Source organism: Heterodontus francisci, unplaced genomic scaffold (assembly GCF_036365525.1).
Source record: "Heterodontus francisci isolate sHetFra1 unplaced genomic scaffold, sHetFra1.hap1 HAP1_SCAFFOLD_286, whole genome shotgun sequence".
Classification (NCBI taxonomy): domain Eukaryota; kingdom Metazoa; phylum Chordata; class Chondrichthyes; order Heterodontiformes; family Heterodontidae; genus Heterodontus; species Heterodontus francisci.
Genome location: NW_027141006.1, coordinates 747301 through 760565, shown reverse-complemented (window position 1 = coordinate 760565; position 13265 = coordinate 747301). Strand labels below are relative to the sequence as shown.

At 44.4% G+C, this 13265-nt stretch overlaps 1 non-coding gene across 1 annotated transcript; it reads right to left on the bottom strand.

The window, feature by feature from the left end:
- Positions 1 to 7039: 7039 nt before the first annotated feature.
- Positions 7040 to 7113, bottom strand: trnas-aga (transfer RNA serine (anticodon AGA)). The gene has a single exon. It is a non-coding gene; the product is annotated as a tRNA-Ser (tRNA).
- Positions 7114 to 13265: the final 6152 nt, after the last annotated feature.

Genomic DNA, 13265 nt, shown 5'->3' with positions numbered 1-13265 from the left:
ACAGTAGTAACATGGATATGGAATTGGCTGAGTGACAGGAAACAAAGAGTAGTGATCAATGGATGTTCTTCGGGCTAGAGGAAGGTTTGTAGTGGAGTTCCCCAGGAGTCAGTGTTGGGACCCTTGCCTTTCCTGATATATATTAATGACCGAGACCTTGGTGTACAGGGCAGAATTTCAAAGTTTATGGATGATACGAAAATTGGAAGCATTGTGAACTGCAAGGATGATAGTGTAGAACTTCAAAAGGACATAGACAAGTTGGTGGAATGGGAGGACAGATGACAGGTGAAGTTCAATGCAGAGAAATGTGAATTGATTCATTTTGGTAGGAAGAACATGGAGTGACAATGTAGAATAAAGGGTACAATTCTAAAGGGGGTGCAGGTGCAGTGGGACCTGGGGTTATATGTCATTGGTTGAGAGAGTGGTTAATAAAGCATACAGTATCCTCGGCTTTAGTAATAGAGGCATAGAGTACAAGAACAAGGAGGTCATGTTGAACTTGTATAAGACACTAGCCTCAGCTGAAGTACTGCATCCAGTTCTGGGTGCCACACTTTAGGAAAGATGTGAAGGCATTGGAGAGATTATGGAAAAGATTCATGAGAATGGTTCCAGGGATGAGGAACTTCAGTTATGAAGATAGATTGGAGAAGTTAGGACTGTTTTCCTTGGAGAAAAGAAGGCTAAGAGGAGATTTCATAGTGGTATTCAAAATGATGAGGGGTGTGGACAGAGTGGATAGGGAGAAACTGTTCCCACTTGTGAAAGGATCGAGAACGAGAGGGCACAGATTTAAAGTAATTGGTAAAAGAAGCAAAAGCGACATGAGGAAAAACTTTTTCACACAGCGAGTGGTTAAAGTATGAACTGCCTGAGAATGTGATGGAGGCAGGTTCAATTGAAGCATTCAAAGGGGAATTAGACTGTTATCTGAAAAGGAAGAATGTGCAGGATTATGGGGAGAAGACGGGGAAGTGACATCAGGTGAATTGCTCATTTGGAGAGTCAGTGCAGACACGATGGGCCAAATGGCCTCCTTCTGTGTAGTAACAATTCTGTGATTCTGTGATTCCAATATTCAAGTCATTTCTATATATGGTGGTCCTGACACTGACCCTTGTGGACATCACTGTTCACCATCTTCCATTCTGAAAAACAGCCAAATACCACAACTCGCCTTTCTTGATATTTCATCCATTTTTTAATCCAAGCAGATACTGACCCTCCTATTCCAGGAGCCTCAGTTTTGTTACCCAGCCTTTTATGTGGTAGTCTGTCAAACGCTTTCTTAAAATCCATATAGACAACATCCATTGCTTTCCCTTCATCAACCTTTTCTGTTACTTCATCAAAAAAATCAGTTATATTAGTGAAGAAGTGGAAAGGTGCTGAAGCTTTCAGTTTTCGGTCGACCCAAACCAAGTTCAAGGCCTGAATAATGAACCGATTGCCTCATTAGTTCTGTGAATAATACAATGATTTAATAGACAAAGTTTTGAAACATTCCTGCCCATAAATCTTGATAACAGAGAGTGTGTGGATCTCCTGACTCAGAATGTTTAATGGATACAGTCCTCAGATCCGACAAGGAACCCCTGAACATCCACAGTAAAGGCAGTGTGGATGAGGAAATTTAAGAGCCGGGAGCTGAAACTCAGGGACGGCCGAGCTCTCCTGTCATTGAGCTTGTGTGTCTGCTCTGCTCGCCGCACTTCCGGCTCTACTTTGTTTCCAATGAAAAGATGAAAAGGGCCGTTCGGTTTTCCTCTCACTGACAGCGTGTTTCACTCGGGTTAATATAACCCGGGACTTTTGCAGCTGAAATGAATTCTGCAAGGTCCCAGCAAACACACCGGCTCCCTCCTTTCTCCCCTCTTTCTATCGGATTGTTTTACCAGGAGGGGCTCAATAATAACAAACCCCCTGCAGGGAATGACCGCAAATTGAGCATCTAAATGGGGCAAGTGGGCAGCTTTCTGGGTTCTAGGTTCCCCCTACCCCGCCCCTCCCTCCCTCCAGTCCAAGCCCCTCTTCACTTTCTTTGGGACTTTGATGAGGGTGAAATGGGGAAAGTTCCCATTGATGTTTGAATGCTGAATTGCTGCAGAGATCTGCGCACGCGCGATGCAGCCCCGCCCCAGTGGGACGTCACAATAAGGAGTGGAGCGCATGCGCAGCCTTTCCCCAACCCAGTCTGTGAGGCCATTCACTCAATCAGGGGAAGATGCTTTAAATCAGCTGCTAATGGAGACTTCCCGGGCCCGGGGGAAGGGAACAAACAGCATCTACTTCCAGCAGCCACTGCTTTGGGAGCGTGTCCGCAGATGTGCTCAGAGATTAGCATTGAGTGGTGGGAAGTTGAGGGGGAGTCGGGGAGTGTTTGTAACAGACACTGTGGAGCAGGAGCTGCTCCCGGAACATGGAGTGAGCCTGGGACACGGGGAAGGGAGAGTTCATTCTCGGACAGTGTCTGTATAGGCTCAGGGAGACACAATGGGAAGAAATCACTATTGAAAATCACTGACAATTTCACCACCCAAAGGAGAGGGAATTTTCCTGCTTTAGTTCCAGTCTCTCACTGTTTGTTGGATTGTGAACAGTGGGGGGAAAATAGCCGCAAACTAACGATGTGGACAGTTAGACAAAGAGCATTTATTGCAGACACCAGGTGAGAAGTGTGAAAGGCACATTTTAAATAGTGGCTGCTTGTTTTCCGTTGAAATAGAAATGTGACTGTGTAAAGGTCACTGCTCTTTCGGACAGTCCCAGTCATTGAGCAGTGCAGGGCTTGTGTTGTTTCTGAATGTCACAAACTTGTTGTAAAACCACTGCAAACACCTGGTAAACAGAAGCTGAATACTGCAGTACTGCAGTGGAGGCAGACACTGACACCGTTTGTGTTCTTGGTTTTCATTTTGTGATTGTTCACAATGATTATTATTGGGACGATTACATTGATCGCTTTTGTATCTTCTACCTCACCAGTTCTTTCATTCCTGCAGGAAAATACATGACGGAACCTGAATAGATGTGGTGATTCTTGGACACAAGGAAAAGTGCAGTGATCTCGTTCCAACACACAGTCGGTACAGGATCACTCCCAAGGCACAGAGATACTGCCAGCTCATCAGTTCCACTGGAACAAACAAAAGAAGTAGTCAGACAGACACTGATCCCAAAGTCAAGAGACACATTTTCAATCCAACAGTCAAACAACAGCAGGAGAGACAGAAGTTGTTTCTATTTCACTCCAATTCAGTACAGCTGACAGGTTGATATATCAATCACAGTCCAAAAACAAACTCACTATCAGATCTAAATAAACTCTGTCACCATGGTCACATTTTAAATATAAAATCTGAAATAGAACAGACAAAATTTACAGAATAGAAAGGTACAGAATGAATGCAAGGAGGCTTCAAGGGGATTTGGACAGGTTAAATGAATGGGCAAGAACATGGCAGATGGAATATAATGTGAATAAGTGTGAAGTTCTCCACTTTGGTCAAATAAACAGAAAGACAGAGTATTTCTTAAATGGTGAGAGGTTGAGAAGTGTCGATGTCCAAAGGCACCTGGGTGTCCTTGTTCATGAGACACGAAAAGCTACTATGCAGGTGCAGCAAGCAATTCGGAAGGCAAATGGTATGTTGGCTTCATTGAAAGCGTATTTGAGTACATGAGTAAAGGTGTATGAAGTCTAGATGAGACCGCACCTGGAGTATTCTGTACAATTTTGGTTTCCTTATCGAAGGAAGGATAGACTTGTCACAGAGGGAGTGCAACAGAGATTCACCGGTCTCATCCCCTCGGATGGTGGGATTGTCTGATGATGAGAGACTGCAGAAACTGGGCCTAAATTCTCTAGAGTTTTGAAGAATGAGAGGTGATCTCATTGAAACAGACAAAGTTCTTACAGGGTGTAACAGGGTAGATATGGATAGGATGTTTCCTCTGTCTAGTGAGTCCAGAACAAGGGGACACAGTCTCAGAATAAGGGCAGACTGAGATGAGCAGGAATTTCTTTACTCAGAGGGTGCAAAATCTGTGGAATTCTTTATCCCAGAGGGCTGTGGAAGATCAATCATTGAACATATTCAAGACAGAAATCGATAGATTTCTAAATACTAACAAGATCAAGCGATATGGAGATGGCAGAGAAAAATGGCGGAGAGGTAGATGATCAGTCACGATCTGTTTGAATGTTGGAGCAGATCGATGGGCTGAATGGCCTAATGCCCCTATTTCCTATGATCCTATGAATCCCAATAATGTACATCAGAACGTTAGACCAAGTTATGCATTACATACCAGTTCAAAAATCCCACAGAGATTAAGACTGAAAGATACAGTATCAATTCCATTACAACAAAATGAAGGACTTGGAGCTTGCAGACCAGCCCATGTATAAGATTGAAAGTTATATTTTCATTCACAATCGTTTTCACAGAGCTTAATATTGAATACCAATCCACAACTTGTACAGGACTACCAAATAAAACCTACAACTGTAAAATACAGCTAATCCATATTTTAAATTAAACACAAGGCAAATAAATATTGATACATTAAGAGAGCGGGAAACAGTGAGAGCAGAGTGGAGCATAAAGAGCCCAGGAGAGAGAGGGAGCAAGAGTTCACTCGGAGAGCAGGGAACAGCGAGAGCAGGCGTCAAAAAAGGCAAAGGAATACACAATTAATGGGAGAACACTGAACGGTGTAGAGGAAGTGAGGGACGTTGGAGTGAATGTCCACAGATCCCTGAAGTAGCAGTGCAGGTCAATAAGCTGGTTCAGCAGGTAAATGGAATCCTTTCCTTTATTAACTGAGGTATAGAGTATAAGGATGACCTGGTATCCATGGCAATAAGTCACTGACAGCTAACATTCAGGTGCAGCAAGCAATTAGGAAGGCTAATAGTATGTTAGCCTTTATCACAAGAGGATTTGAGTACAGGAGTAGTGAATTCTTGCTTCAATTGTATGGAACCTTGGTTAGACTGCACTTGGAGTACTGTGTGCAATTTTGGTCCCCTTGCCTTAGGAAGGATATTATTGCCATAGATAGAGTGCAAAGAAGGTTCATCAGACTTGTTCCTGGGATGGTGGGACTGTCCTATGAAGAGAGATTGGGGAAACTGGGGCTGTATTCTCTGGAGTTTTGAAGAATGAGAGGTGATCTCATTGAAACCTACAAAATATTTAAAGGACAGTCAGGGTAGATGCAGCTAAGATGTTTCCCTGGTTGGGGAGTCGAGAACCAGGGGACGCAATTTCAAAATAAGGGGCATGCCACTTCGGACAGTTTTGAGGAGAAATGTTGTTACTCAGAGGGTTGCGAATCTTTGGAATTCTGTACCCCAGAGGGCTGTGGAAGCTCAGTCATTGAGTATGTTTAAAGCAGAGATTGACAGATTTCTAAATACAAATGACATAAGGGAATATGAGGAAAGTGTGGGGAAAAGGGCATTGAAGTGGATGATCAGCCATGATCATATTGAATGGTGGGGCAGGCTCGATGTGCTGAATGGTCGACTCCTGCTCCTATGTTCCTATGTTCCTAACTCCACATTATCGATGAGACACAGCCTCAGGCCGACTTGTCGGGTGTTGCAAACAGATAACACTGCTTCTGACCTTCACCAGAACAGAGAGTGAGATGTAAAATTGATCATCAAACAGACTGTGAGAGAATACAACAGAATAAAACACATGGAGAGACACTGTGGAATAACAAATAGATTAGGTTGGAATGTTGAATTATGATTGGAATGGATAAAACAGCAGATTAAATTGGGACAGAAAAGAGAAACTGATGGGAAGAAGGAAGAAAAGAAAGGATGGATCTGTTCACTTTTTTCAGTTTTTTCACTGGTCCATCAAAGCTGGATTAAAAAAAGATGCAAAAAACAGAGAATTTCACCAAAAAGGGAGATTAAATGCTACCGAAACCTTGGATCGAAGGATGCCCCAACAGATCACCTGTTTAACTGTCTCCTCACTGGGGGATTTCAATCAATGAGCAATATTATTCTCTCCTTTTCTTTTGTTAAATGAAACCACTACTGTCACTTGGAGTTAATATCCCTGTGTTCCAACTCCTGAATAATGAAATTGTGAGTTTCGTGATATTTTCTGGACACATTTCCTGCTGAAAGAACTAAGAGCTCTTTTCTAATTTACACAATACTATATACACACTCATCAAGCCTCCGAAACTAGCATGCTTGGTGCTGCTCTCTCCTCCCAAACCTCATCTCATGTGACTGTTACATCATCACTCTGATTGTGGGAGGTGTTAATCCCACTGTTTTCAGCATTAACCCTTTACATCCTCATACTGCACTGTCTGTCCAAAAAAATCGGTGGAGGGAACTTGAATTATCAACACAGCAACAGCTGCCAGTTGAAAATCAACTCAACTCATCAGAGAGAGACTGTCAGAGAACTTCCTGCATCCAGTCCTGACCCTGTCACATGAAGCAGCTGCTCACCCAGACCCCACTCTCATCAACACTGAACATTTTTACTGAGACCCTTCAAATACTGTTTACATTATGCCGCAAAGATCAAAGTTCACACAGTTGTATTAAATACAACAAAGTTTAATATCTTCTCACCGTTTCTCGGGAACCACATGAGACTTAGGTTTTCTTATTTGGTTCCTTTGATTTTTCTTGTTCCTGACTGACAAATATTCCAAACCTCAGATAAACCCTCCCACTTGCGTCATGTCCCAGTCTCGGTTAAAAGCAACACATAATGACACAAACACTCTCCTTCAGTGAGATTAATATCAAGCTGTTTTCCAGGTTGAATGGAACTGTGATCAAATTTATGCCAAAGAAGTTAACTTTGATGTATTAGCACTGAAATTCTGTGCAAGGAGAAACAGCCATTCCAAACTCATATCCTTCACAAAGGCTGTTTTTTTACGTGATTGAAATTCATCAAGTATTTTGAATTAAAGTTCACAAGACACAGATGTCAGTGTTGATAATGAAACTTTTCAAGCATTTTGCAACTGTGAAATGAGGCTCTGCTGGGAGTTGAACGCAGGATCTCCTGTTTTCTAGACAGGTGCTTTAACCAACTAAACTACAGAGCCAGATCACAAATGTGTGTGCAATTGAAATCAGAGGAAGGCCTTGTAGATAGCGGGCAGGCTTTGGCGAGTCAAGAGCTGAGTTCGTCACGGCAGTGTTCCCAGCCTCTGACTCGCTCTTGTAGTTGTTGCTGTAGTTGTAATTGTAATAGGCAACCGTCTGTCTCGGAAGACGATGGGCTACACCCGGGGTGTACGTCACTTCTGTGTGAAACATCGTTTGTTGTGGCTGTAGAGGATGACTCGTGAGTGACAATCCCTTCCGCAGCTGGTACAGATGAATATCATTGGCCCGAGGTCGACTGATAATTTTTCCTTCCTCTGAGCTCTCTTTCCCACCATCTGGTCATTTCTTTTGTCCTCTGCTTTTACCATGGTCTTCCTGAATGCCTTTCTCCAGGAATTCCAGTCAGCAGGAAGGACTTCCCATGCATTGACTCCAATCCCAGTCAGCTTGAGATCTCGCTTTGCAGATGTCCTTGTATCACAGATGTGGGTGACCTGTTGGTCTCGTGCTGATAGCAAGCTCACCATAGAGCGTGTCTTTGGCAAAGCGACCGTCATCCATTCAGCACACATGACTCAGTCAACAGAGTCACCGCTGACTCAAGAGGGCAAACATGCTGCGGATCCCTGCACGCTGGTGTACTTCTGCATTCGGCACTCTGTCCTGCCAGGAGATGCCCAATATCCATCTGAGACAGTGGAGGTGGAAGCTGTCCAGCTGCTTTTCTTGGCTTGTATAAGTTGTTGATGCTTCTCTATTCTAAAGGAGGGTGCTGAGAACACAAGCCTGTTACACGCGGAGTTTTGTATTTTCGATCAGTTTGCTGTCGGTTCACACTCGTCTTCTCAACTTTGACATGACAGCTGCAGCATTGACAATCCTGGTGCTGATTTCAGTATCAAGGGACAGATTGCTGGTGATTGTTGATCCAAGGTATGTGAAGCTGTTGACAACCTCCAAAGTGAGCCTGTCGATGTTGATGGAAGGTGGAGTCTCTAGTCCTGGCCCATAACTTTGATCTTCCTGATGCTGATCGTCAGTCCAAACTCCTTGCAGGCCAGGGAGAACCGATATACAAGCTGCTGTTAATGAACTTAATTATGGGATGTCAGCACAGCGTCATCAGCAAAGAGCAACTCACAGACCAAGAACTGACTCATTTTGGTCTTGGTGCGCAGTCTTGCCAAGATGAACAGCTTGTCATCAGCTCTGGTATGCAGGTGGACAACCCCATCTGAGACACTGAAAGTTTAAAATAGCAGCATGGAGAAGAATATGCCAATTGTAAAGGATGTGAGCTGTGAGGAGGTTACAAGGAGGCTTCCAGGGGACTTGGACAGGATAAGTGAATGAAATGACAGATGGAATATAATGTGAATAAGTGTGACGTTATCCACTTTGGTAGAATAAACAGAAAGACAGAATATTTCTTAAATGGTGAGAGGTTGGGAAGTGTTGATGTCCAAAGGGACCTGGGTGTCCTTGTTCATGAGACACTAAAAGCTCGCATGCAGGTGCAGCAATCAATTAGGAAGGCAAATGGTATGTTGGCCTTAACACGAGGGGTCATGAGTACAGGAATAAAGATGTCTTGCTGCGATTGTATAGAGCCTTGGTGAGATTGTGCTGGAGTATTGTGTACAGTTTTGGTTTCCTTATCTAAGGAAGGATATACTTGCCACAGAGGGAGTGCAACAGAGGGTCACCAGACTAATCCCTGGGATGGTGGGATTGTCTTATGAGGAAACTGGGCTTGTATTCCTTAAAGTTTCATTTAAAAGGCCATTTAAAACTGAGATAGGGTGGAATTTCTTCACTCAGAGGGTGGTGAATCTTTGGAATTCTCTACCTCAGGGGTTTGTGAAAGTTCAATCATTGAGCATGTTCAGGACAGAAATTGATAGAAATCTTGATACTCATGACATCAAGGGATATGGGGAGAGCGCGGGAAAGTGGTGTTGAGGTAGATGATCAGCAAGGATGTAATTGAATGACAGATCAGGCTCGACAGGTGAAACTGCCTCCTCCTACGTTCTGAAGAGAGTTTGCACCAGGACACAGCCCTGTTTTACCCCACTGCTGATCGTGAAAGTGTCTGATGTTGCTCCATTGTAACTGACGGAACTGTGCATGTTCTCGTGGAAAGAAGAGATGACGCCCAAGAGTTCAGGAGGGCAGCCTAGTTTCCATAGCAGTTTGAAGAGTCTGTCTCTGCTAACAAGATCGAAGGCCTTGGTGATGTCTATAAAGACAATGTAGAGTGGTCTGTACTGTTCACAGTACTTCTCCTGTAACTGCCGAAGTGTGAAAATCATGTCGACTGTCGATCTACCAGCTCTGAAGCTGCACTGAGACTCAGGATAGATGTGTGATGTCAGGGTCTGCAATCTGGTCAGAGCAATGTGAGCAAAGACCTTCCCCACAATACTTAGCAAGCAGATGCCTCGGTAATTGCTGCAGTCACTGCGATTCCCCCTTATTGTTGTACAAGGTGACAATGTTTGCATCACGCATGTTTAGAGGCGCAGATCTCCCCTTCCAACAGAGACACAGAAGTTCATGGAGATGCTGCAGCAGAGCTGCTTTTCCACTTTTGATGATTCCAGGTGGAGTACCATCATTTCCCAGGGATTTACCACTGGCAAGACGGTCAATGGCCTTGTTGAGCTCTCCTATAGTGGGGTCACTGTCCAACTCCTCCACGACAGGGAAGTCTGGAATGGTGCTGAGAGCTACTTCAATGACAATGTTCTCCGTTATGTAGAGTTCAAGGTAATGCTCCACTCACCTTTCCATCTGCTTGTTAGGTTCAGTGATGATCGTCCCTGTCTTTGTCTTCAAAGGTGCTGATTTAGTTACTGCTGGGCCCGTTGCTTTCATAATTTTTTTTTTATTCATTCATGTGATGTGGTCATCACTGGCTAAGCCAGCATTTATTGCCCATCCCTCATTTCCCTTGAGAATGTGATGGTGAGCTGCCTTCTTGAACCGCTGCAGTCTGTGTGAGGTAGGTACACGCACAGTGCTGTTAGGAAGGGAGTTCCAGGATTTTGACCCAGCAACAGTGAAGGAAAGGCGATATAGTTCCAAGTCACGATAGTGTGTGGCTTGGAGGGGAACTTGCAGGTGGTGGTGTTCCCATGAATTTGCTGCCCTTGTCCTTATAGTTGGTAGAGGTTGCGGGTATGGAAGGTGCTGTCTAAGGAACCTTGGTGTGTTGAATTCCTTCATATGTCCCTCTAGCAGCCCCCAGATTCAGCGGCAGATTGGATGCTGTTGCAGAGTTTTAACCAGTATTGATTGGTGCAGTGCTGAGCAGTCTGCAGAGACTTGTGTCTGGCAGCTCTGAGAGCATCTAGAGTTTGTTTGCTGCGGACTTGTTTGTAGTTCATGAGGGCTCTCTTCTTAGTTGCAGTAACTGACTCCATTTCAGTCCAATAAGCCTCAAACCAGTCAGCATTCCTCCCATCTCTTTTCCCATACACAGTGAGTGCAGAGTTATAGATGGTGGCGTGCAGATGATTCCACTTTGACACTGCACTGAGGCCTTGGGTGTTTTCTGAAAGAGCCTGATCGAGGATGTTGAGGAACTCCTGGGTCCTTTCTGGGTCAGTGGTTCGGCTAGTGTTGATCCGAGAACGACCTTTCTTCTTGGATGGATGAAGATTCCTTGGCTGAAGCCTGACCTTGTTACACACCAGGGAGTGGTCAGTGTCACAGTCAGCGCTGTGATAGCTGCGTGTGATGAGGATACTGCTGAGGGTGGTACGTCTGGTGCTGATAAGGTCTAGCTGGTGCCAGTGGCATGATCTCGGACGTCTCCAGGACACCTTGTGGCACAGCTTGACCTGGAAGTAGCTGTTCGTCACACAGAGTCCATGGTGACAGCATAGCTCCAGAAACCTCTGTCCATTTTTGTTCATCTTGCTAATCCCCTTGTGCCCTATGCTCATTGGCCAAGCTGTAGTCAGTACCCAAGCTTGCGTTGAAATCCCCGAGAAGATACAGTCCCTCGGTGCTGGGAATTCTACTGATGGCAGTGTCAAGTGTCTCATAGAATTGATCCTTGACATCTGGGGTGGAGGTGAGTGTCGGGACATAGATGCACATGAGATTAACTGGGCCCGCGCTTGTTGACAAGTGAAGGGTAAGAAGTCTCTCTGAGCCAACTGTGGGGGGTTCACTCATTGCAAGTAGCGTGTTTTTTACTGTGAGACCCACTCCATGCTCACGAGTTGCCTCTTGGGCTTTCCCCTGCCTGAAGAAGGTGTAGTGTTTCTCTTTGAGGGATCCACTTTGAATGAGTCTAGTTTCTTGCTGCACAGCAATGTCCACATTGAGCCTTGTGAGTTCCTTGTCAATCACAGCTGTCTGGTGTGTGTCATCAACCTGCAGAAGGTTGTCAGTAAGGCCAGGACACATGGTCCTTACATTCCAGCTTGTGATGCGAAGCACTGGTGTCTTCTTTGCTGAGTTTGTCTTGCCTGGTGCATAGATTATCAATCCGCCAGTTGAGAGATATCTCTCTAAGCTGCAAGCACCCATTGAAGCAAGTAGATCGTGGCAGGACAGCACCTAACTGACTGGGGGCTGCACAGCTTGGAGTAGGTGGTAGTTCTCCAATGAGACGCGATGATCTCTCCCACTGTCAAAAGTAACCCCTGGTGCTCATACTCTACACCAATTAAGTGAGAGCTTATACTCGGTAACTGTTTCTTCCCATGTTTTGCTAATGTTTAACCACGAAGCTGGAGTGTCCTCTCCAGGGCACAGGCCTGGGCAAATAGTATGGAGACACTGAGCATCAGGACCCCCTCTCAGCATTGCTAGTATTGTCCAAAGGAAAGGAAAAAAACAGCACTGTTTGGTACCAGCTCTGCTGTAGGAGTTGCTGGAAAACTACCTGATAAGTAACAGGTATGGGACTCCACTCCGGATTTACTGTCCAGGTTTACTCCCTAAGCCTTCTTCTCTCTCAAGACACCCACAGGGAAGTGAGACTTTGTTCTACCAAGTGCCAGTTAATTTTCTCCTGGATAATTGTCTCTAAAGGTTTCCCCACCACTGACATTAGACGAACTGGTCTGTAGTTCCTGGGTTTATCTCTCTTTTTAAACAGGGCTGTAAAATTAGCAATCCTTGCAGACTTATCTTTCAGTTCTGGAAAGTCTATTGTGGACAATCTCTTTGGGCTGACTTTAACCAATTAAAGCAACAGGATACTTGATTAATAAGTCCAGAACTTTTATTGAGAGTAAAATAGTGCTTAAGAATTGAAATTAAAATTATCTTGAACAAACTTGGGGAATATAAATTTACAGGTCTAGCAGGTGTGTGGACTGGTCGAGCTTGGTCTCAGAGTGTCACGGTCCTCTTTGTCCAGTCTAGATCCCTCATCAGGTGGAGAACTTGGTCGATGATCTGAGCCTTTACCCCTGAGGTCTTCTCGTGTTCCTGCACACTGAAACCTGACAAAATCCCTACTTTTAACCCCTGGATGGCCATCACACCACCTTGTAAAATAATAATTGGTCTGAGCTGTTGCTAGGTACATTTAATTAATGATGTCTTCCACTAACAGCCAACTGTCCTCAGAATCGCAGACATGAGTACGATGGAGTGGTTTCACACTGTCTCCCAATCTGATCTGAAACAAGTTTCCTATTCATTAAATCGAGACTCTTGAAAATGCTGGAAATACTCAGCAGGTCTGACAGCATCTGTGGAGAGAGAAACAGAGTTAACGTTTCAGATCTGTGATCTTTCATCAGAACTGGGCTGAAATTGTCTGAGGGACTGAGATTGTGGAATCAATTTCAGGGTCAAAAACATTGTACTCTGCAAGGAAAGGAAGATGGTGATTATTAAGTAAAGTGCAAGAATATAGATGCTTTTACATTATTTGAATCAACATTGATTTAAACTTTGTGCTCACGAAACCTATCTTTTGATCAAAATGACATTGATAACAATGGAAAAAGCAACACATGCATTTCACGACCACAGGACTTTGTAAAGACTTTTACAGCCAATGAAGGACTTTCCAAATGTTGTCTCTGTGCAGTACAATACAATACCCGACAAGAAGGATATTTCACATTCGAGTCACGCAAGTCCCAGGCAATGACCTTCTGAAACAAGAGAGAAT